Source organism: Dermacentor albipictus, chromosome 1 (assembly GCF_038994185.2).
Source record: "Dermacentor albipictus isolate Rhodes 1998 colony chromosome 1, USDA_Dalb.pri_finalv2, whole genome shotgun sequence".
NCBI lineage: Eukaryota > Metazoa > Arthropoda > Arachnida > Ixodida > Ixodidae > Dermacentor > Dermacentor albipictus.
Window position 1 is genome coordinate 496,789,683 of NC_091821.1, and position 22,368 is coordinate 496,812,050.

Genomic DNA, 22,368 nt, shown 5'->3' on the forward strand with positions numbered 1-22,368 from the left:
TGTAGTGGGTATTATTGTAGGAATCACGGAGGCCACAGCAGCTGCACTATTATACAGACGGCGCTGGCGGCGCCGGTATTTTCGTATTCAACACGACAGGTAGAATACGAAGATACGGCGTGTTGTTATTGCTCCGTCTTCAACGGTTGTTGTGCGAGCTGCGTCGATGTGTTTGTTTGATCGTGTGTTATTAGGTTTGCTGTAATGAAATGAGACGTAGTTCGCGAGCACGAAAGTGCCAGAAGATGGATTGAGTCTCGCTGTAAGCACGCCGTATGCGTGGCGCGCCAGCTAAATGTGGACCAACGATTTTCATGCCATGGAGTGTGTTCCCTTTGTCTCCGCTTGTGTTCGTGGAAAGTTTGGTGGACGGCGCAAAGAGGTAATGCGTATTATTAGCGCGCCTCAGCTCGTCCACTACCCAGTGGCTTGTTTGCTGCAAGTAACATCGCAGACGCATCACTGGAAACTTGGAGAGTGCCTTTCGACCTCGTCGTACTGTTGAAACGGTAAGCAATCGTGCTCGCCAACTACACGTGCGTTCATCCGTGTTGTGTGTGCTTCCCGTTTGTGTATAGAGTGCCTTGCGAACGTAGTAAGTGGAACACCCACGACAACAGTGAACCCTGTGCTGATACTTGCTACGCGCTGGTTGTAAGAATTGTGTACGCAACTCTATTGCCACAGTGCGGAATTCATAATCCTGATAAGCGTTTGCTTTCCCTGAGGAAAGTTTCGGAAATCGTGTTCGCCTTGTGCAGTTGTGCGTGAGCTCCCGCTTGTCTGCTAAAGTTGCATAGTAACGACCCGTCTACCTCATCATCGATTCTTTCTTCAATGACGTTTCCTCACTTATAAATGCTTCGACGTTGTGCACAATCTCTGCTTACGAGGTTTTTGGCTAACGAACAGTTCTAAGAAAAAAATGTAAGCCAATCACAGCTTGCTACCAGTACAGCTTTATTTCCAAGGCAAGATGTGTTGATATAACCGACTTAACTAAGCATGACAGGGGGACGTTGCCTATACTAAGTAATGGAAAAAAAACATTAAGTTTAGATTGTAATCTGCTGCTGCGGTGCGTCCAAAACTTTATTTGATGTAGAGGTCCGCATTGTCATGACATTCGATGATTTCAAGCATTTGCTCTCTTTCCACATTAGTGCAGACATTGTTTTCGTGACTCTTTTAGGTGCTGATTGCATGTTTTCACGATATCACAGCTTTATTGTGCCACTGCTATAAGCTAACATAGAAATTATTTTGTAGTGGCGAGGCCGTAACCCACAACATAATCTACAAGATCGAGGAGCCCCAAGAAATGCAGACCCTGTGGATATATGGCTGCAGCAGCATGGCGTGTGATCTGGATGGTCATGACAGGTGTGTATGAAATGTACGTGTTCCAAAAAGGGGGCTTGGTGTCATTCATGGTGAAGTTTGTCAACACATTACTTAATGCAGCATACTAAAGAGACTAAATATTTATGCAACCTTATTGAACTTGCTACCTATTAGTGTGCATAGCCGTTATGCCCACATGATTGTGTTCTGTAAAAAGTATACCCAACCATTCCTGATGTTTAGTATTTCTTTTGCGTAAGTTGCTTACCTGCAAGTTACATATATTTTTTGCTTTGTACATAGCGGATTTATGACTTTTTATTGGGGTTTTATTCTTTGAAAACTATTTCCTATGCTGTACCCCTATTTGCATAATTTTTTTCTGTTTGTGCTACAATCTCGTGCAGTTTTCTGTGCATGTAGGAATTCGAAGGGTAGTGGACTAAATATGTCACAGGTCTAAGCACGTAGTGTGCACATCTTTGTTTATCATTGATATCTTTACAGTTACTTCTCTGTTCCCATTGCAACAGCCACTGCAAAATACACATTTGGTGAGCTTTAATTTCTTGAAAATTAATATGAAGATCAGTATTTACTAAGCTGCATTTACTTCTGTAGTACATAGGCACAGACTGATATGGATACCTTGTGACCTACACAGGATGGCTTTTTTGTTTGTTGCATTAAATATGGGGGCTCACCCACATCTCTTACTATATATGTGGTATACCTCATCGATTTCACTTGTCAGTTTTTACGGTGGATGAAAACAGATGAACGATTGTAATCCAACATGAAGCCCCGTTGTGGAAATGTACGGCCAAGTTGGATGACCATACTGGTCTTTTAAATGAAATATGGTGATCTCTTATACACATGAGAAGATACTGGCCAGTTTGCCCTATGTACGCTTGACCACATGTGAAAGGGATACAGTGCACTCACTGCCTGTGACACACGACAAATTTGGTGGTATCTTTCACCGAGCAAGCCTCCCTTGCCTGCTTGCCTTTCTCAATTCTCTTGCACACTGCTGTGCATATGGCACCCTGACAAGAAAGGCTTGCTTAGATACCACTAAATTTGTCTTGTCTGTCAGGGGTAGTGTAGTCTATTCTTGTGATCATGTGTATATTTGGTCAAATGTACATGCAACAGATTGGCTGGTGCCTCAACACGTACCTAAGACAGCACCATAATTCACTCTCCGGATGAGTATGTTCGTCCCACTTGACCATGCACCGATGGGACTGGGGCTGCGCGCCAGATTTAGACTGTTCATCTGTTTTGTTCAGCTGCGGCAACCAATTGACCAACAACATCGCTGAGGAATGCCACATAAAAAGACTGGGTCACAATCTGTTTACTGAATTGACCGCAACCTTCGTAGTAACAAATTTGTTGCAACTAGTTTTAGGCACGTTATTTCTTGTTAAATTTTCTGCTTGACCTATAGAGCAGTTATGCAATCAGTTTTCAAAGTAACTTGATTAGTATAATTTTTGTTTTCTGTTTTTCACATGCCAGGTTGCAAGAAGGACCCTTTTTAATTAAAACTGAATTAACTTTTCAATTGCACTTGGGCAGTCTTATCATTGCGTTTAGGATATATATCAGTGTACATACCCGTACTAGATTAGAAACTAATTGTTTCAATAACTCAAAAAGCACGAATATACTGTGTCCATTGTATCTGACAGTGACACCGCGACTGTGTTCCAAATACCACAAATTGGCAGTTATCCATCATAGTTTTCGAAAACAACTTAAAACATTATTGTTCCCCATACAATGCATACTTAGATGCATCGTCATGATTGCCCAAGCTCCATGTGAGAAATTTATTATTCGCATATTAAGCATAGTACATACCAACTATGGCTAATAGCGGATGGAATATTAATTTTGTCTACCGCTCAGCAATAGAAGCCAGTAGGTCATTCCCTTCTTTTCAAAAAAAATTTTTCTATGCATAGTGTGACATCTGTATAGGACTCTTAGCTCATGGGTGTTCCTGCTTGCTTATGTTATAAATGGGAATGTGTTGTCATTGCAAGGTGAGAATAATGTGTGACTAGGCTGTTGTCGTTCGGAGATGCTTTTTGTCATCAGCAATGATATTCTGCTGCCAGGCACATTGGCCCAGTGCTGATGTCACCGAATCTTGGGAAAGTAAAAATATCCTCAAAAGTGATTCTCTAAAGAACTGCCACTGTTTGGCAGAGTGGTGGGGAGGTGGGGCGTTCTGCCACCTTTCTGTTATAATTTTTTTCTGAAATACTGAAATGAAACTTAGCACAATGCTACAACTATATAGATATATGTGGCATGTTTGTGCCTGCTAATACATTATGACTGAATGTTCATTACACCTTTTGAAAATTAATTTCAATTTTATTTTCCAGGCTCCACCGTCGCCGTTACTAGACGGACCAAATGAGGCCAAAAACTAGCCTTCGCTCCATTCCTGGGAAGTGAAATAGCAGGTGATCATGTAAGAATGAACTTGCAACCATGTGGGCAGTAGCCAAAGCTCCCTACAGTTCATGCTGGTGGTGGAATGATAAGACAAACCGCAATATTTATTTGTTTACTTATTCACTTAATATTTATTTATTCATATCTCATGAATACTGTGCAGTTTTTTTAGCAAGGAGTCAGGTAAAATAAAGAAATATTGTTGCATCAAAGTAAACGTTATTTGAAAAAGCATAATTCACGTAGCACGAATTCATGGAAACTGTAAATTTTGAAGAAACAGAGCAGTAAGGTTAACAAATCTTATACAAGAAATGAGATCACATTTCTGTTGGACCTAATACCATAATTTAATCTGTCAAATTAGAGATACCATATGCTGCTCTAATATACAATCACTAATTTATGAGTAGATGCGCGAAACTCTCAAACCTTGCAACAATTTCATGTAAGCTGTAAATTCATATATACAGTTTGTTGACTTTAGACATAGCAGATGGAGTCTGCAGAACTAGGATATCTCTTTCTGGCACAGAGACGGGGATTAGTAAGCTTCGTGGTGTTATTTTTCTTAAACCTTCCAAATAGTTCTTCCTGCAACAGGTATAATTCTCAAATGCCGCAAACTTAATTCAAATTAGTGCTGTGGTTGTCTCGAAAGTATTTCTGTATTTTGGATGTATTTGAGTAGGAAAATTTACAGAATTAACGAACTTGTGCTAGCTCTATTTTTTATTTACAGTTGCAAACTAAGTCCTTTTCCTTCAAGTTTTGCTATTTTCAGCAAATTTTAATAAAAATTGATGGTGTTAATGTAAAAACTATAATTTAAACATTTTTAAATGTATCAAACCTCATCAAATTTGGTTGCATAGTTGCTGAGAAAAGCGATTTTACTGTTCATGTGCATTACATAGGAGCTCCTGAGCTAAACCTCTTTTTTAGTCATTGCGTGTGTCTGTCTGGTTTGTATTTCTCACCCTAATTAGAATATTGGCTCTGATCTCAAAATTGTTTCCCTTACAACGAAATACAAGCTATTAAACTTTTTACGATATATGCTGTACTGCTCTATGATAACCCCTGTTTGCCACATTTTTGCAGGGCCTACCAGTGCTAATTTTACACATAAACATAGACTAAAATGCTGTGTGGTTTCGGTATATGGTGTACTTATCTGTGAAAGCCATCATTTGCCACATTTTTGCAGCGACTGCCAGTGTTATTTTTGCTCAGACTAAAATGCTGTGTCGTTTCGTCAGGCTTACACAACATTGCAGTGCACATTCATATCAGTCTATTTTCAGGCTTTAGTATCCAAACATTTAATGTGCACTGCTGGAACAGGCACTCCTTTTGCAGTTTTAATGGTATGGTTTCTTGTCCTAGTCAAGCCTGTTATTGCGAGGTGTCAACTGTAATCAAGTCCGCCACTGATTCTTTTACCTCATGTTTCGTGTGTTTGCACCACCAGCTTGACCTGAGAAGCATGTTGGCAGCTACAGTTTGTGTGTTGCAAGTTCTAGTCCGAAGTGTGTATGTCACATATATGAAGCATGTATCTAGTCTGAAGTGCAATAAACATTTCAAACTGAATACTTTGTGGTTGTAGCACCAATTATTTTGCCACTGCATTTACTGTAGTCCTTATGGCCTACAGTAGAACTTTGGTAAATTGCAAATACTTTACACACATCGGCCTAGCATTTATAGGCATTTGCTTGTAGGGACTCGAAAGCAACTGCATAGAAATATTCTATAGAATTTTTGTCTTTAGCATCTCTAAAGCAACGCGATAGAAATATTCTATAGAAATTTGCCTTTAGCATCTCTAAAGAAACTCGATAGAAATATTCTATGGAAATTTGTCTTTAGCATCTTTAAAGGAACTCGATAGAAATATTCTATAGAAATTTGTCTTTAGCATCTCTAAAGCAACTCGATAGAAATATTCTATAGAAATTTGTCTTTAGCATCTCTAAAGCAACTCGATAGAAATGTTCTATAGAAATATGTCTTTAGAGTTCCTATCAGAATGCGGTGGCCAAATAACTTTTGAAACTCTATAGGAAAATTCTATAGGCAATCAAAATAAACAAAATAGAGTTCTATAGAGAAAGTTCAAAAGACTTTCTAAAAAAACATTAAACATTTTTGTAAGGGTATGACCCATTTATTTCTGCTGGCAGATGTCGGAAATGCGCTGAGAAGGTCCATTCCAATTTGGACAAACGGTGACCCCAGCACTACAGCAGGGTGCAGGAGCCCGGCGGGTTTAGTGGGTGACACTTCGCATCCCTGACAGTCAAGGCGTGTTCTGACGTAATGCTTCGCTCCTAGTGCAAGCTTTAGCCAATAATATTTTCTCCTGAATCATGCCAACGTACTTGTGTAGCCGAGGTGGCCCGAGGCGGCGTTATCGTGGCATGCCTGCAGGATTTCTTTGTGAAAAGTATATGAGATGACTAACATGTAACTGTGCCCTGTTGAAGAATAGTTCTTATAGAGGATGCCGCTGTGCAAGCCGATCAATGATAGTCCCTTTCAAAACACTGTCGGAACATTTGTAGGTCGGCCTTCCAAAATTTTATGCGTGGCTCTGCTATTGCAACCACCAGAGACCAGCGGAGCTGAGAGACGGCCAGTAGTGCCATATTAAACATTTAGTCTAACTTTTGCTGAGGTCTCGGATGTTTGCGATAGCAGAGCCACGCATAACGTTTTTGACATGCCACAGAAGATTGAGAATGCAAAGATTAGCAATCTGTGTTCTAGCAAAGCCACATATAATTCAGGAATCCAGTATGGTAAACAAACTAAGTTATAGTCCAATTGAAAAATTAAATTATGGTGTTTTACGTGCCAAAACCACTTTCTGATTATGAGGCATGCCGTAGCGGAGGGCTTCGGAAATTCGGACCACCCGGGATTCCTTAACCTGCACCGAAATCTAAGTACACGGGCGTTTTTGCCCCCATCGAAATGTGGTTGCCGCGGCCGGGATTCGATTCCACGAACTCGTGCTCAGCAGCCCAACACCACAGCCACTGAGCAACCACTACGGGTTGTTCCAATCGGACTCCTGAACTAAATTTCCCTGTTACTCATACTTTCTTCTTCACATTCACTCATCATGCTACTTTCACGATCTACATTCATCTCTTCTATGTGATCCGCCTCACGGTAGTCTTCGCCATTGCTAAGTAAACGCCACGTGACTTTTTTTTCCACTGCGAGAAAGAGGACTGCCGAAGCGAGAGCGAGGTTTCCTGTCGGAAAGCAATGACGTCACGTCACCTGATTCCCTGCCGCTCCGCTCCTTCTACCCCGCTAGGCTTCACCCACTCTCCGCATCGTTATGCTGCGCGATGCTATTTTTATACTCTGCTTTCACTCTTTCAGCTCTCTCTCCCAGCTCGGCGAAACTGCGGACATCAAGAGAAACCCAGCAAAATTCTAACCGCTGCTCTATAATACAAATGAGTGATGTGCTCTTGATCGTCTTGTTGACGAGACAAGGTGGCAGCATCAGCAACTACTAAAAAGGCTACGCATTCATGATCACCAGTGCGTGGTTGTTAAATTGGTGACCTTGAGAAGCAGTCGGCATCGAAGTGCTGCTTCTCCAAATTATGGTCTCCTGTCATGTCGCACTCTTGAAGTAGTGGGCTTCAGCGTGCCAAACGTCCGAAAGGGTCTTTCATGCTTGTCAACCAGCAAAGCGAATAATAGTCGCTCACTACTTGGAAGGAGCGGCGGTATAAGTACAGGCGAAACTTACTGACTGCGTATACTACAGCCAAGCATTCCTTCTCCTTGGCCAAAGCTGTGGACCGATCGCGAACGCAATGCATTCTGTCACTGCATCTCAAAGCGCTATGGCTACGTGAGGCAAGAATTGCGAGAATTGCACACGACACATACGCCGGGCGTTTCAAAGAGTGACCTTGGCACGAAAAGAGCATACAGGTGAGCTGTTGTGCTGGACGAGAGAGTTTGGATTCGACGCATTTTTTTATAGCATTATCGGCGCGCTTCAGCACTTTCGAGGTTTGCAAAAATGAAACAAGAGGTGTGTTGAGTGAACGCGAGTGCGTCACAGAGTACACCGAAATAGCAAGCTTGTAAGAGACACGACGCTACCAGATGGGACGCCTCTTAAAAAACGGGAGCGTGCGTGGTTGCTCGAGGCGCACCCGCACGTGGCTGTCTGGGCGTCACCATCGTCACAGTCTTCGTATTCATTCGTATCATTCGTATCACAGTCTTCGTATGCTAGTTGGCGGTGCTCAGTTCTGCCCTAGTTCTTTTTTTCTCTGTGAAACCTTAGTGGAAAGTCAACGCTCCGTGCTTTTGTAGGTTGCCTTCGGCAGGTTCCTTCGATCTCTTTGAAACTACGTTATTACAAGAATCAGTGAATTGAAAAATTCACCCGTTACAATCATTCTGCCCGTTGTCTAAGAAGCAACACAAATACTATGAAATACGCTTTCTCATCACTGTCTTTTTTAGTGGCGACATCTGCGATTGAAGCCTGTGCCTTGGAGAAATGTACTAAATAGACGTTCCAGCCATGGGCCCCATATTTGAAACCTTTGACATCAGATTAGCTGTAATTACAGTACAAAGGACACCGGGGTTGTAAACAGGACGTTTAATATAACACCATCAAAATTTCTTTTATATGGAGAAGTTGTGACATGCGGTGTTCTCGGGTTTGTGTTTACTGTGGAGGCCATTTGAAAATTAGTCTGTGTAGCAATGAGACATATGATTAAGCATATTACACTGAGTACCATTTTAACCGCATCAGTTCGTCATGTGGAGAGTTCATAACCAGTTCCAAGTACACAAAAATCGAGCGTTACTATTTTTTGTTTGGGGGGGGGGGGCAATTTTATTCAGAAAGCTTAATCTCAACTGCCTGAGAGCGCAACCCTGACCACCTCAGCAGAAACCTGTAACATGACCGTTTACACTTCATCGCCAGCGGTGCATGAAGCTGGCGTATAGAAAGAGCGTTGATGTCCCTCGTTATTCGTTAGAACAGCCTTGTGCAGTTTACAGCGATGAATACAGAAATAAGATATTCGCAGATGTAAAGCAGAAAGGTTACCAGAATAAATATTGTGCACCTGTACTTACTGTTGTGCCGTGGATCCCCAAGCTTCCTCTCTACCTTGAGCCCTCCGTGGTCTTGCCAACCTGCGCAGGAGTGCATATTTCTGTTGTTATATTCATCTTCCTTTATTGAAATCGTTTGCAGTATGCAAGCGGAGTAATGAACGGGGGGGGGGGGGGGGTGAGTCATTGTGAATGTGTGTGTATTTACGCTGAAATAGGACCAGCAAGTTTAGAGAACTGAAATATGCAGCGCAAATCACCATGAAATATGTGAGCTCACTGTAATATGCAAACGTGTTCGTCAAACTTCAGGGATATTCATGTACTTTAGAAGATCCAGAGCTCTAACAGGAACTACAGACATAACGGTTGTCACTCAGCAGCATGGTTGTACCGGGCTGCTGATTTCCTGCAATAGTTGTGAAAAATTCAATTGTATAAATCGATATCCTATTTGCTGGCACCGTTATTAACCTTCCTCCCTAAATGGAACTAATTTCTTTCTAATCGCTTCGACGGTTTCCACATAAAAGCATTCCTGCGTTTTATATGAATTTGACTAGCCAGCATCGCAGATAAGCCGGAGTAAAGCTTCTTCTTCAACGATGGGTCGCGCCGCTTGTATAGAAAACCCAAGAAACAAAAGCCTGATGTATCGGCAAACTTGTGGCCGACATGGTGCCGAAAAAGAACGCTTAAGAAAAACAAATTCAACGCACGCTTCGCCGGAGCCGTTATAACGGCCAGACATCTGTCAGGAACGACGACCAGCTGTCTGGCCAGGTGTCTAGCAAAATCATCGGTTCATTGCTAGTAAAGCAAGTAGTTGGCGTCTTCGAGATAACGCTGATACATGAGCGCGCTCATTTCCATGTGCCGAGGGAAAGTGGCAGTCTCAGGGTGTGTGTGTGCGTGTGTCCTTTTATCGTGTTTTTTTAGTTGTGCGTCATAGCGTAAGTCATCGCGCAAAATATTCCTCATTCCTGGGTATGGTGATATTTCGTAAGCTTGGTGATGTGAACTACGAGATCGCTCCGCAGGACTCGTGTGTCCCCACGGATGTTGTGCATGTGCCCCAGCTGAAGCCTTACTTTGCCGCGAGTTCACCTCCCTTATAGTTAGCGCCGAGACGTCACCTTTACAGGCGGTGATTATAGCGGCGTTTACATGAATGCGACAGTGTCGCACCGCATCGCATTTCTAGCGCGTCGCATTCATGCAAACAGCGGTAATGCGCTAGGAAGGCGCATCGCATTAATGCGCCAGGCGAGGGTAGATTTGCGGGCGCGAGTCGACTCTCGCGGAGCATATAAACGCAGGATCGTCGCATAAGGAATTATGGGAAGGAATTAGCTGCGGGACTGCCACGCTGGTGAAGCAGCGAGACAGCAACGCCCGAAGCAGAAGCAAAATGGCGTCCCCCACGGCAACTTCGCTTGCCGCAGCGCGCTCTACGCTAAACTATTTCTCGGCACTCAGCCACCTACGCTCACTCGGCCCACTACCCGAAACCAGTTGCACTAGAATTCGGCTCCAATTCCCTTATACGACACCATGTGGCGGTACGTTCTTGCGAGAGTTAATGCGCTACATGTAAACGGCGTCGCATCGCATTCCCCAAATGCACTTGGAAATGCGACGCGCCAGTGTTGCATTCATGTAAACGGGGCGTATGTTACGGCGCAACCAAGAGTGGCACCATTCAGAATACGATTTCACGTGTAGAGGTGGAACCGGTCTCGACAGCCATCTTATTTATGCATCTTAGCTCTCTTGTAAATATTGACAATGAATTTATAAATACTATATATATATATATATATATATATATATATATATATATATATATATATATATATATATATATATATATGTATATATATATATATATATATATATATATATATATATATATATATATATATATTATAAGTAACACGGATCACACTGGATAGTCCCGTGGCCATCACGTGTCGCGCGGCCAGTTCGCCTATCTAGCTGAGCGATCGGCGCTACGACTGTGTTTCTGGATGACTCTTCGCGAGTGCAATAAACCTCCTCACATTTCTAGTATATATATATATATATATATATATATATATATATATATGTGTGTGTGTGTGTGTGTGTGTGTGTGCGTGTGTGTGTGTGTGTGTGTGTGTGTGTGTGTGTGTGTGTGTGTGTGTGTGTGTGTGTGTGTGTGTGTGTGTGTGTGTGTGTGTGTGTGTAAACAAAAAGTTCGTGGTAAGGCATCAGAACTATGTGTCGTGACCGAGGAACGTACGTCGTTCTTTTGTACGTAGTGGACGTGGAAAGTTGAGCCCTACAAATATCTTACGCGGATGACTCTGAGTGCAGCGTTTGTTAACAGGATTGTCAATTACTTTGATCTTTGTACCAGCGAAGCTGCAGTTGGTGTTTTCATTTAAGACCAGGATCTGCAATACACCTGAGCGCTTCGAGGTTTTGCAAATTCTCTCGGAAAGTCGAAGAATAGACGGTGATCTCTACGAGATAGCAGAGGCAGGCATGAGTTGAGGCTACGGATGGCATTTTAATTTATTATTGGAATTGTGGCGAGAGCAACGTATCAGGCGAAAGGCACTAAGCTGACCTTTGTTTGCCAGCATTGTTCATTGAAATGTGCCAATAGCCAGAAGATCTAGGCTTCATAAGTATTGCGCCCCTTACAAAGAATCAGAAGTAACACCCATATGGGCATCCCTTACACATCCTTCCGGGTGATCTCATTTAGAGCACCGTAATTGACGAAAATATACCGATCCATCTCTCTTCTGTAGTAAAAAAATGGGTGATGAACATTAATTTGCGGATTGACTGATTGTGTTCTTTTTGAGCGGGTCCGTGATGGTCGGCTAAGGAGACCTAGTAGGAGCCACAGCGCACAATGTTACCGCTTGTTGTGGATTCGATGAGATGCGACGGAAGTCTGTCCGACTCAAGTGAAATTGACGTCAAAGGATCCCTGCTACCTCGTGAGAAACTCTAGCAATGCCTAAGTGTGCGCAGCAGTGAGTACGGAGTTTATCACGGAAGCAAGGGCGGATGGAGTAGCAGACGTGTTAATTCTAGGAAGAGCTTTAGAAGCATGAGTGGGAACAAGGGTGTCTGGTTGAATGTCCACACAGCAAGTCACGGTGCTGCCGCGAGGTATAAGAATTGTCTCAGGAGTTTTATTGACTGCAGTAAATAACCCACAAGTCGTGAAGCGAAGACAACCCCACACGAAGGACAACGGCCGTGAGTAGTGATAAGCACGTCATTATTGGTTATGGCGGTGAAAAAGAAAGTAGTAAGTAATTATAAGAAATAGCAGAGACTCGGCAGCTGTCAAGAAACGGAATCGTCGTTTGTCATCACAAGTACAATATCAGATCTCGGTCACTTGTACGACACGTTGACGGCCAGAAATTAGGGTGGATGCCAACGAGCGGAAGTCCTAACCTAAAATAAGTTCATGAGCTCATGGCACTAAAATCGTAATCTTAGTGGGATGACGGATACCATCAATGAAGATGCATGCAGTACTGTGGGGATGTTCCAGCGATTGCGTCATCAGAATCCTGCAGAAATAGTCTAATGTAAGGCGGTTTTACTTTTTTTTTTGTCGAGAACACATGTGCGCACGCATAACAGAAATTACAGCTTCCTTGTCAACCAAAGCTTGGCGCACGTACGGGAGGAATTATAACTGTTAGCAAACGTGCAGCTTTCATTCCGAAAACCACATTGTTTAGTTTTCCTAACGCTGGACATAGAGTTGGGAAACGGGGAGTAGCGGAATATGGAGAGCGTCGGATTCACAACGGGGAGCCGCATCTCGATGTACATCGACTCGGGGTGGTGCTGGAGAAGTCGTCGGGAAATGGAGATAGATGTGAGAACTGATTAGGAAAGTATCGGTTGTATGCGTGAAGGGAAGAAGGTACATCAAGCTCAACAGCAGCGTAGCTGTGTCGTTCGTCTAGGTGGCGGTGTCTCCAAAACCGGGAAATGTTTCCTCGTACGCCGCAGTAGTAGCACGTCAGTCACGCTTGATGCGAGGCAAAGGAGCAAGGTTGATTGAGAGATGGAGATTCTTGGTTTGGGAAGGAAAAATGGGGTGTAAAGTGCAGCGCAGTAATTGTCTCTCAGATGAGGACAGCTCAACCGCGCTGCACAAGAGGGAGAGAGAATCGAAAGAAGGGTGAAAAAGACGCGGCGGCGGCGGCCAAAACGGCGAGCGCGGGCAAGTTGGTGTCCTTCGCTTATGTGGTGCGGCAATGCGCCTAGTCGTGATGCAGCAGTGCTTCTGCAGCAGGCGAGAGCCGCGACACACATTTGACGAACGTTGCCGTCGATGGCTGGGCACTGGACGAGCAGGGCATGGAGTGCAGCAGCGAGAGCGGCTATTAGCGCGTCTCTGGGGTCGCTGTTTGCAGCGGTTGTAGGGCCGCGTGACGGCTCAGCTGCGGCTGTCTGGGTGCTGCAGCCGCACAGGGCGTCACTGTAAGATCAGCCCTGCGGGGAGCGAGCAGACGTGGACGGGTCGGCTGTACGCGGCTCGGTTGGTGCGGCGCCGGCTAGCTCAAGCGCTTTTTTGCGCGAAAGGGGCCGCTGAGACGATGACAGCAACACGGCCGCCTTTATCTCGCGCTGCCACTCGGGACAGCTCGGTTCGGTCGATGGGTGACGGCCGCCGCAATTAATGCAGCGGGGCTTCTCTGTGGGGCAGCCTTCTGTGGCATGCGAATCACCACAGCGGAGGCAGCGGGCGTCACGGAAGCAGGTGGCGCCGGCGTGGCCGAAGACGCCGCAGCAGTCGCATTGAAGTGTTAGGGGCAGCCCAGCACGCACGGCGCGCAGCTGTTTGAAAAGCCGCACGTTTGTCGGCACGACGCTCCCGACGAAGGTGACGGTGATGCTGGCGCCACTCCGTGAACATGACAGCACCGCGACGGGGGCCTCAAGGTTGTCTTGAACCGTGCGGGCGTCGAAAGAAGTGTCAACCCCATGGATGACACCCACACAGGAGTTGTTGTGTAGTGCCTCGGGGCGCACCGCCACGCCAGCGAGGTCGCACACTTCGAGGAGGCGCGCCAAGTCGGCACCGCGCATCACGTCGGCAGCCACCACATTCCGGCGGAAGTTCACGCGAACGCGTCTCACGCCTGGCACAGAGGAGAGCTGGGCAGCGATACCGTCCCGTGAGAGTGCGAGGAAAGTCGCTTTGCGCCCGATGAGACGGTAGAGGACCGTGACGGCGGTATCGCGAGCGACGCCATCGTCAACGGGTGGGGTGTGCGGCTCGAAGTCGACGAGCCGTCGGTAACGGCGTCTCCTTCTTGCGGCTTCTTTTGGCTGCACCGCTGCCGGCTGGCAGGCTTGGCCATCCTCGGCGGCCGCGAGCAGCAGCGGAGAGTTTTTCTGTATGAGCTCCCCTGTTCCCTCAGCAGCTGGGGCACGGGTGGGCGCTCTCGGCCGGCTCTCGTTGTACGTGAGGCCATCAGCTGGTTTGTCGTCGTCGACGGGAGCAGCCACCGCCGCTGAGCGTGAGCCCTTCTCCGCCGCAGGGGGAGTGGGCTCGGTGTTGCTGAGCGGGGGCGACGAGCAGGCCGCCGGCGACGACAGTGATGGGGAGACCGGTCGGACAGGACTTGCCTCGGGCGAGGTGGTCGCGTCCGTGCGGGAGGACGCAGTGTCGGAGCCAATCATGCTTGCAGTTGGCAAGAAGAAGGTGCCGGCACTGTCGTCGGTGTCGCCGGTCGAAGGGCAGCTGGCACTGTCGCCGGTGGAGGTAGCCGAAGTGGGGGCCTCCGCCGTGGTGTCCGTTGAAGCGGACGGCGCGGCGTGGTAGTCGCTGGCGGTAGTTTTCGGCGCATCAAAGGGAAATGCGCGGAAGGGAGTATCCAGCGCAGATGGGGCGCGCGTGGATGGTGTCGCGCTCACTTGAGGAGGCGTGCATGACGGCGCGGAGCTCGTCGAGTCCGCCGAGAGTGCGCGTAGCGCACGAGCTTTCAGCCCGCGCTTCCAACGTAAGGCAGGAGGCGATCTGCCGGAGCGTGACTGCCGGCCACGTGGGGGGAGCTGCAGGGCTCGTCTTGACGCCGGGCCATCGGTGTAGTAAGGAGTTTGCTTCGTCAGCCTCTTCCTCCGCTGTTTCTTCGGAGGGTCACCCATCAGATGGGGCCTCCGTCTGCCGTGCGAGCGGGCTGCGCTCGTAAGCGCGGTCGAATGCGGAGACGTACGCGCGCGAGAAGTGGCGGGCGAGCCGTAGTCGCGACCGCTCGCTTCGTCTGTCCGGGAACGTCTCAAGGTTGATTGGGCACTCGGATGAGTAAAGGTGCCAGCTGATCTTCAGCCGGTAGAGGCGACTCGGCTAAGAGGCGACTCTGCTAAGACTAGGGAACCAACTCCGTTTTAATAATGCCGCGTAGGCAGGGAGCAGCAGGATGGAAGTGAACGCTAGACGAAGGTGACAAATCGTCTGGTCGCAGTTGCTCGCGAATGAGAGCTCGAAAGAGACGTCGGAGCTCAACACTGCATGTTAGGGGGGTTGTCGAACGAGTCAGGTTACAAACACACATAGATGTCGTCATGTGCACTCGTCCGATTTCACGCCACGAGACCGATAAATTCGATAGACGATGTACTTGAGAAGGTGATGCACGTGAGCAGTTTCTGGCACGACGTTGCCGACGCGATCTGCAAAGGCCGGAAATATTGTGATTATACGACGTGTGTTAATCACCAAAATGTTGGACGCGTTCAAAGAGCTTGTTGGCAGCTTCAAAAGGGAGCGTGGGTATTGCAAAACCCTGCCGAATATGCTCTTCGAAAGAGGACGAATCAGAGAAGTTTCGTTTGTGATTCTTGGACTATGCCTTGGCGACCTCCGCGACGTAAAGGCGACGTTACATGATTTACAAGCATCGTCAAGCCATTGCAGGAGCTACTCCACCGTAGTTCGCCACTGTCTGCAATGTCACACCAAGCATGCCAGCCAACATCTGAGGAGTGCGCTGACGTCTGCTCATAGTCCGGAATGGAAGGTTCGCTGGTGTTCCAACCCCTCCATCATCGAATATGGCATCATCGAATATTCAGCTATTTTGTATAATCCAGCTAGGTATAAGCTATTCCCAATAGCATATGCCTAGTTGCTCAAGCTGGCGTCAAAGACGTTTATTGAAGAACGGCACGCACTTGCTAGGACATACCCAGTGACACAAGTTGGCGTCAAAACGTTTCACTGCAGACCAGCAATGAACGAGCGGCACATAGTGATTCAAGTCAGCGTCAACGTTTCTTCAAATAGCAGTACCTACCCTGTCCCGCATCTAGAAAGAATCATGACTGCTTGAAAACGGTTACATACATACATACATACATACATACATACATACATACATACATACATACATACATACATACATACATACATACATACATACATACATACATACATACATACATACATACATACATACATACATACATACATACATACATGCATGCATGCATGCATGCATGCATACATACATACATACATACATATGTACATACGTACATACATACATACATACATACATACATACATACATACATACATACATACATACATACATACATACATACATACATACATACATACATACATACATAGATACATACATACATACATACATACATACATACATACATACATACATACATACATACATACATACCAGGGGCGTAGCCAGCGCGGGGGGGGGCACCCGCTGCGGTTGCTCCGTGGCTATGGAGTTAGGCTGCTGAGCACGAGGTCACGGGATCGAATCCCCGCCACGGCGGCCGCATTTTGATGGGGGCGAAATGCGAAAACACCCGCGTACTTAGCTTTAGGTGCACGTTAAAGAACCCCAGGTGGTCGAAATTTGCGGAGTCCTCCACTACGGCGTGCCTCATAACCAGAAAGTGGTTTTGGCACGTGAAACCCCATAATATTTTTTTAGGGGGGGGGCTTATGGAGCTTCAGCCCCCCGAAATGTTTTCGTGCTGTCCATGCACCGCCGATCAAAGCAACCCCCGGCGCCGGAAATCACTCAGAATTTTGTCTAGAACATATTTTTCACGCTCGAAAACAGCAACGCCCATGCACCGGGAGTCCCATAACGCAAGGAGCCCCATACGAGCCCAAAGTTTCAAGGACGTTTTGATGGTGAACGGGCTCGCCGCGACATCTCGCGGAGACCGCGGAATCTGTACTCTATCATGGAATCTACGGAGTGCGTGGATGTCAATTCCGAAACGTGAAGGGTATAAAGTTCTCATAAACTTTTGATGTGAAAGGTGTATTGTCATTTCGAAACGTGTGCTTTAGATTTTCAATTGCGGAACTTTGTAAGAATAATGTTCCCAAAAATATTTGACGCCATAGGTTCCTACATCGGGCCATACAACGAGACAAGCCAAATCAACACACTATAAGACATGTTTACAAAGCCCGCAGCGAGGCCCGATAAGATGATGCGTTGTCGTAGTTCATTCGTGCCGTCATGTCACATAAAAAAAATATCAACATTTTTTTTCACCTGTGCCTAAGCATCCAGTGAATACACTAAAGCCAGCCAAGGTAACCATGTTCTTATTTATTTGTTCTACTCTGACTTTTAATCGCGAGGACACATTGAGCCTCTTCAATTTTTTTTTTCTCGCTCCCCTACCCGCGGGCTGCCAGAGCCAGCCAGAGCGCTTGCGTTTTTCTCGTACGACCGCACGGCGCACTTCGGTGCGCGTTCGGTTTTCTCTGGCCGAGTGCATTTTCACCTGGCAGAGATTTAGATGCTTTCTGGCTAGCAGATGAGAAAAAGAAACTATGGTCGCATGCCGCCATCACGGTGGGCACTCGACGGATTGCACCGCGTTCGCTTGAGCGCAACTTCTCCAGAAAGTCTTGTCTCGCCGGTGTAGGATCATCATCATCATCCTGGTTACGCCCACTGCCGGGCAAAGCCCTCTCCCATACTTCTCCAACAACCCCGGTCATCCACTAATTGTGGCCATGTCGTCCCTGCAAACTTCTGCCGCCCCCTGCTACGCTCCCTTCCCTTGGAATCCAGTCCGTAACCCTTAATGACCATCGCTTATCTTCCCTCCTCATTACATGTCCTGCCCATGCCCATTTCCTTTTCTTGGTTTCAACTAAGATGTCATTACCTGGCGTTTGTTCCCTCACCCAATCTGCTCTTTTCTTATCCCTTAACATTACACTCATTATTCTTCTTTCCATAGCTCGTTACGTCGTCCTCAATTTAAGTAGAACCCTTTTCGTAAGCCTCCAGGTTTCTGCCCGGTAGGTGAGTACTGGTAAGACACAGCTATTATACACTTTTCTCCTAAGGGATAATGGAAACCTGCTATTCATGACCTGAGAATGCCTGCCAAACGCACCCCAGGCCATTCTTATTCTTCTGATTATTTCCGTTTCATGATCCGGATCCGCTGTCACTACCTGCCCTAAGTAGATGTATTCGCTTGCCACTTCCAGTGTCTGTCTCGCTACCTATTGTAAATTGCTGTTCTCTTCTGAGACTGTTAAACATTACTTTAGCTTTCTGCAGATTAATTGTTAGACGCACTCTTCTTCTTTGCCTCTCCCGGTCAGTGAGCATGCATTGCAATTAATCCCCTGAGTTACTAAGCAAGGCAATATCATCAGCGAATCGCAAGTTACTAAGGTATTCTCCATTAACTTTTATCCCCAATTCTTCTCAATACAGGTCTCTGAATACCTCCTGTAAACATGCTGTGAATAACATTGGAGAGATCGTATATCCCTGCCTGACCCTTTTCTTAATTGGGATTTTGTTGCTTGCTTTATGGAGGACTACGGTGGCTGTGTAGCCGCTATAGATACCTTTCAGTATTTTACATACGGCTCGTCTACACCCTGATTCCGTATTGCCTCCATGACTGTTGAGGTTTCGACAGAATGAAACGCTTTCTCGTAATCAATGAAAGCTATATATAAGGGTTGGTTATATTCCGCACCATTCTCTTTCACCTGATTGATAATGTGGATATGGTCTATTGTTGAGTAGTCTTCACAGAATCCTGCTTGGTCCTTTTCTTGACAGAAGTCTAAGGTGTTCCTGATTCTATTTGCGATTACCTTAGTAAATAGTTGCTAGGCAAGTGACAGTAAGCTGATCGGTTTGTTACTTCTTCTGCGGAACGTAATCGGCCATGGGACGCTTCAGCTGTCAGATACTCTTATTATATTATTGCGATAGCAATTATATGGACACTCTAAGCGCATTTCTGCCGTCGCCATCGCCCTCATGTTCAGCATAAAGTCCAAGGGCGATAGCATCGTGACCACGCGCCGCATGCTGTATGTGCGAGTGAAAGCATGTGGGGGAGGGGGGGCAATGGGTGCCGATGATGGTGGCTCAGTCTTGTGTGCGCAAGGGAGAAAAGTGGGGAGGAAGCGTGCCGCTTTCCGTCGCCCGCGATACATCGGGGGGAATGGATGGAATGGGGAAGGGATCCAGGATTGTGTGAATCTGTGATTGCGCAACACGTTTATTTGCCTTGTTTGACCTATTATATTACCGTGACTTTTTCTTAGATACGTAGATATATTGGAGACATACGTACGTTTAGATATCTTGTTGCGAGGTTTTGTGCATACGTGCAGTGAACTTTGTTTCCAGTGACACTTATTTGCACTTTATCAAGCTGTATCTTCGCATTTGTATATTCCATTGTATCTTAGCATTTCTAATGTACCAGGGCGAGTCAAATGAAAGTGAGCCTACCCACCCTGGGCAATTACGGTTCTGTTCATTATCTGCAAGGCCTGCGCATAGCACACAGGCATCTCATTTACAAAAGTGACACACAGGTGTGAGGATAAATGTTCTTTAATGTGCTCATACACTGGGTTGAACATGGTTGCGTGACGTAATGGACGCTCTAGAAGTTGAGCAGCGTGGTGCTGTGTGGTTTTTGACAGCTGAAGGTATTTCCCAAAAAGAAATTAGTCACCGTAAGGCTGCCGTGTACATTGAACATTGCATTTCCTTGGCCACTGTGAAGCGTTAGAACGCTAGAACAAATGGTTCAAAGAAGGACGTGAAAGTTGCAAAGGCGATTCCAGACCGGACCAAAGCCATCGTACAATCACCCCTAACAAAATAGCAAAGGTTGATGAGCTGATGACACAAGAACAGAGGATAAGCATCGATGAACTGGCAGAGCCTGTGAACATCAGTTGCGGTTCGCTTCCCCGTCACCGTTCACCCCATAATTCATGAAAATCTGGGTTATCGGCTCTTGTGTGTACAATGGATGCCCAAGGTTTTGAACCACCGCCAGAATACGGCGAACTTCGGCGCTGTCTTTACTAATCTAATCCAGTATCACATAAGGGTGACGATTTCTTGTCTGCAGTTGTGATCGGAGACGAACCATCATGCCACTACTATGAGCCTGAAACACGACGAGAAAGTTTACAATGGAAACATTCGAATTCACCACCCCCAAAGATAGCAAAGGCCGTCATTTCCGCCGGAAAGGTGTTGTTGACTTTTATTTTTTGATCGTCAGGGGCCATTACTTATAGAATTTGCTAAATCTTGAGAGACTATCAATTGTTTCCGATATTGTGAAACGGCGGATCCGCTGCGTGTCGCAATCAAGAACAAACTACGTGAAAAATTGACGAATGGGGCTCATCTTGTTCCACGACAATGCACATACCGATGTCGCTGATGTGGTTAATATAAAACAGGCAAAGTTCAAACGGGAAACGCTGCAACAACGGCCATACAGCTCAGACCTGTCGCCTTGTGACTTTCACATTTTGGGGCAACCGAAAAAATTGCTCAAGGGAACCAGGTTCGTCCCGGACGATGACGTGAATGTCAGTTGCAGACATTTTGAAGCAACAACCCAAGGAGCTTTATGAGACGGGAATTACGCGACTCGTAAGTCTATGGGACAAATGTTTAAATGCTTATGGAGGCTACCTTTAAATAAAGTACCCCGTTTGTCATATATTCGCATCGGCTCACTTTCATTTGACTCGCTCTCGTATATTCTGCAGAACTCCTGCTTTTTATACGTGCTCTCTGTTGCGACTATAATTTCGGTGCAATTACTCACGATACACGACTGGTGACAGCTGCTCTTGCGTAATACATTGGAACAAATGACAGCGTCATTGAGATTTTTCACTGGCGGTTGCATATGTACAAGAATGTAAACAAGGATCTTGAATGACAAAATTTCATTAACATATGTGTCTTCAACTTGTTCATTTCATGGCCTTTACATTTTTCATATCAGCGCCATGCACTGTTTTGCTGGTTTCGAACAGATGTAATTCTAAAGTTCGTGTGATACTTTCTGTGATACTTTCTGTGATACTTTAAAAAAACATGGAAGCATTGACATGAGTTATGTTGAGCACAATTTTGGCACATACGAGTATGATATTTTATGAAAAAATACATAATTTACTTGTATTGACAGAGCGTTGCATTCAAGAATTCGTTTGCAGCATCTTTGGCAAAGGCAATGCAGGTATTATTCATATATTTGATCCCTAGGCAAGTTGTTTAAGAGAAAGCTTTAGCTCGGGCCCAACTCCGACGCGCCCTATTCAGATTCATGTGAACACAGAAACGCTTTTCTGAGATAACTCCTGAATCGCTTTTAATGAACTTTGTTGCATTTGAGAGATTAAGTTAAGTTCTAGTGTCTGTTGGAAGCGGAATTTCGATTTAGGGCCCGAACTTTGTTTGAAATATATTGAAGAATTCGAAACTTCGAAAAAAATAAAAGCACGAAGTTTACAAATAAATACCTCTGCATCAAGAACATATATCACGGTTTTGTAGACGGCATCCATTATATATTCAAAGCGGACAAATTCGAATGTGTATTTGTATCTTATGTGAATTGGTTATGTTATGTACAAGGCTTCTGCAAAAGCCGTTATTCCATAGTACTTAATTTTATGAGACTCATCTGTAACATCAAATTGTCCGCTGTAGATGTACTATTAGGTGCATTTCGCAGAATTGTGATATCAATTTTCATTGCTGATTTACAGAGTTGTAAACTTCATTGTCTCGGTTCCTGAAAATTTTTTTATTTTTGCCACTTTTCAATAAAGTATTGACGACCTACATAAAGAATTCGAAACAAATAATCACTAAAATTTAAGTTTTTCTTTTAAATGCGACAAACCTCATCAGATTTGGTTAAGTTGTTACCGAGAAAAGCGAATTCACCTTCTACGTGTATTTAGTAGGAGCATCCGACCTCATGTTTCCTCATAGGAGGAGGCCGAGCTGCATTGTCCCCGCCTCCCCCCCCCGAATAAAATTTCTGGCTACGCTACTGATACATACATACATACATACA

At 45.6% G+C, this 22,368-nt stretch overlaps 1 protein-coding gene and 1 long non-coding RNA gene across 11 annotated transcripts in view; one reads left to right on the top strand and one right to left on the bottom strand.

Annotated features, from left to right (window-relative positions):
- Positions 1–22,368, bottom strand: part of LOC135908811 (uncharacterized) — a 683,451-nt gene that overhangs the window by 441,336 nt on the left and 219,747 nt on the right. For all 10 annotated transcript variants that reach the window (XR_010566433.1, XR_010566432.1, XM_065440642.2 and 7 more), the window contains one exon: positions 8,971–9,030. The gene's annotated coding sequence lies outside the window, so the exon portion shown is untranslated. The remainder of the gene's footprint in view (positions 1–8,970; positions 9,031–22,368) is intronic.
- On the top strand, positions 143–5,329 carry LOC135908824 (uncharacterized). Its single transcript, XR_010566450.2, has 3 exons — positions 143–509; positions 1,270–1,383; positions 3,753–5,329. It is a non-coding gene; the product is annotated as an uncharacterized lncRNA (long non-coding RNA).